This window comes from Sinocyclocheilus anshuiensis, unplaced genomic scaffold (assembly GCF_001515605.1).
Source record: "Sinocyclocheilus anshuiensis isolate Anshui unplaced genomic scaffold, SAMN03320099.WGS_v1.1 scaffold2340, whole genome shotgun sequence".
In the NCBI taxonomy this organism is placed as follows: Eukaryota; Metazoa; Chordata; class Actinopteri; order Cypriniformes; family Cyprinidae; genus Sinocyclocheilus; species Sinocyclocheilus anshuiensis.
The window spans coordinates 80,295-83,866 of NW_015542486.1; the positions used below are offsets into that span (position 1 = coordinate 80,295).

Consider the following 3,572-nt stretch of genomic DNA (forward strand, 5'->3'; position numbering starts at 1 on the left):
AATTGATTGTGTAAATCATTTCAGCTTATTAAACTGAAGAAAAAAAAACACACACAAAACATCAACAGTAAAATAGCCTGGAACAATGACAAAGTCGCTTATATTAAACATAAAACTTTTATGAACCAAACGAATAAGACCGGTGACATGGTATACCTGTGTTGTAACACAAATAAATAAAAGGTCTTTGATTTTCCCCTTAAACAAATGCTTAGTTTGTGGCTTATAATTATTAATAAATAAAAAAAAAACGGTTATACAGTAAGATATTACAATGACAAATTCACTTATTAAACTTAGAATTTTTATTAACAAAATGAATAAGGATGATATACCCATTCTGTAACACAAATAAATAAATGGTCTTTGGATTTCCCATACTTTAAAACAATTGTAGTTTGTGGCCACTTTTTCATAACAGTTAAGCCTGATGTTTAAAAGACTGCATTCTGTTTTCAAAATTAAATATTTACTAAAACTAGAGCAAATTAATAATATATTTATTAGTCATATTATATTTAATGCTTTATTTAAATTCTGTAGTTTTATTTTTTTTTTCTGTGTCAAATCACAATTCTTTTTTATAAATGTCCATTTGCACTCCCATATTAAATCTCTTGTTGATTGATAACTCTATTTGAATTTTACAGTGACCGCGAGGGGACATGTTCGGTTCATTTAATTTTGTACATATTAACTCGTGGGAACGTGATATTATGTCGTGGCCACGAGACACACTCCTGGACATCAGAAATAGCACACCAAATAACTTTCTGCCGACATTTGAGCATTCAGATGTTTTACTGGACATTTTAGTCAGAGGAGCTGCGTTCCTATACAAGCGCTCCAGTGACGCAAGCGAGGGAAGCGCGCCGGCGCGCTCGTGAAATTCCAACAGCGTGGTTTTAGGACTCCACTGCCAAGCATTCATCTGGCGAATCTCCGCTCCCTAGCAAATAAATCAGACGAACTACGACTCCTCACCCACACAAACAAGGACTTTTTAAACTCCGGTGCGCTCTGCTTCACGGAAACCTGGCTGAACGGAGCCATCCCGGACAACGCGTTACATCTAAAGGGCTTCCAGCTGTTCAGAGCGGACCGCGTCACGGAGTCATCGGGGAAAACGAGAGGCGGTGGATTATGTTTTTATATCAATGAAGGCTGGTGTACAGACGTGACAGTTTTAAAGAAGATGTGCTGCCCAAATTTGGAAACTCTCTTCATTAACTGTAAGCCACGGGCTTCCAGCTGTTCAGAGCAGACCGCTTCACCGAGTCGTAGGGGAAAACGAGAGGCGGTGGATTGTGTTTTTATATCAATGAAGGCTGGTGTACAGACGAGACAGTTGTAAAGAAGATGTGCTGCCCAAATTTGGAAGCTCCCTTCATTAACTGTAAGTCTTTTTATTCACCTCGGGAGTTTTCCTCGTTTATTCGGGTGAGTGTGTACATTCCTCCTGACATGCGTGTGAGCGCCGCGCTAGAACTGTTGGCCGATCAGATCACACACAGAGCAGCGGCTGGACCACTGCTACACTGCTGTTTTAAAGGATGCATACCACTCTGTCCCCCGAGCAGCTCTGGGACTCTCTGATCACTGTTTGGTTCATCTTCTACCAGCCTACAGGCAGAAACTCAAATCTGCTAAACCTGTAGTAAGACCTGTAAAGAGATGGACTGCTGAAGCAGAGCGGGACTTACAAGCCTGCTTCGACCTCACTGATTGGAGTGTTTTTGAGGCTGCAGCTACTGATCTGGATGAGCTTACATCCGCCCCCTCTGTCAAACTCCTGAAGTTTGCAGGCGACACCACACTCATCGGTCTCATCCAGGATGGAGACGAGTCTGCTTATAGACAGGAGGTCGAGCAGCTGACTGTCTGGTGCAGTCACAACAACCTGGAGCTGAACACACTCAAAACTGTGGAGATGATCATGGACTTCAGGAGAAGCCCCCCTGCTCTCCACCCACTCACCATCATGGACAGCACTGTGACTGCAGTGGAGTCATATTGAGTCGGTTCTGTCCTCTTCTATAACTGTCTGGTTTGGGTCAGCCAGCAAATTAGATTTAAGAAGACTGCAACGGACTGTTAGGACAGCAGAAATGATCATTGGTGTGCATCTGCCTAGTCTTCAGGACTTGTACAACTCCAGAGTGAAGAAACGGGCAGGTAACATCATCAAAGACCCCTCTCACCCCGGACACAACCTGTTTGATGCATGTGTGTATGTACCAGGAGCACCTAATTAAAAAAACAAAAAAAAACAAATTCCTAGTGTGTTTGCGCACACCTGGCGAATAAAGCTAATTCTGATTCTGATTCTGATGTGTAGGCCTATATGTGTGTGTGTGTGTGTATGTATATGTGTGTATATATATATATATATATGTTTTGTTTGTTTTATATGGCTCTTTCCCCATCATATATATTGCATAAATCTTGATCCATACTCCAGTCCAATCGGTGGCGGTAATGCACCTATAAGCTGGTTTGCCAACCGCCAATAAAACACCAAAGAAAAAGAAGTTGTTTATTCTGTTCCACACTCCGGAGCAGAAGGTGGCGGTAATGCACCTATAAGCTGGTTTGCCAACCGCCAATAAAACACCAAAGAAAAAGAAGTTGTTTATTCTGTTCCACACTCCGGAGCAGAAGGTGGCGGTAATGCACCTAATTACGCTAGTTGCCAACCGCAGTTAAAAGCCAAGAAGAAGAAGTTGTTTATTTGACTTCAAATGGCGTTTTGTTGTACTTTTATTAGTAAACGTTGTAAATTATGTATTTCCGAGGAACACATATTGTAAATATGGTTCTATTCTGCATGTTCCTTTACAAATCTACCAGATTTACGCCCGGTGGATTTATAACACAGGGAAATATCTCAGAACGGAGAGAGTAGACCCATCTCATATTTTTGGAAAAGCTCTTTTGACTAGTAGGAACAACCACCTAACAACCAGAACACCCATCCCAGAAAACAGCTCGGATCTTCACAGTCCCTCACTGTCACATACGTCTGTGTCCAGAGTTTGACGCCATCAGGATCCCAGGTGAGATTTCATTTAGTTCACTTTCTTTAACTTTTTGAGTTTCACTTTTTTTTTTTATCGTTATAAATTGTTTCTAGCTTAAAAGCCATTGAGGGCATTGACGTAACAATTATTTATGACCTCTTTCTTAGATAGCAGGAGATTATATATTAATTCGTTTTGTTTACGTTTTATGAAAGAGGCCCTGTCTGTTACATCTGTAAACAGTTGTAACCTAGACTGCAAATCGCACTAAATATTCCAGTCCGGAGTCCGCGTCGTCAAATTCCAGTCTCTGACACATTGAATCTTGCAAATCAACCCTCTACATTGGGAGTAAATCACTCGCATATGCGACTAAATCTTCACTCTGGCGACTAAATTATGTGTAATATTAGCCACTGGCTAATAAATTCTCAGATTTTACTCGCCAGTGTGTGAGTTGGAGGCTAAGTATAAGTTTAGCTCAGATATATTTTCACTCGCCGAACACTCTCTGACTGAGCGCATCAGAGTTTCACTCTCCGCCAAGCGATC

The 3,572-nt window shown here is 41.2% G+C and overlaps 1 pseudogene; it reads right to left on the bottom strand.

The window, feature by feature from the left end:
• The window catches only part of LOC107694002 (uncharacterized), a 108,108-nt pseudogene that overhangs the window by 46,964 nt on the left and 57,572 nt on the right, over positions 1–3,572 (bottom strand).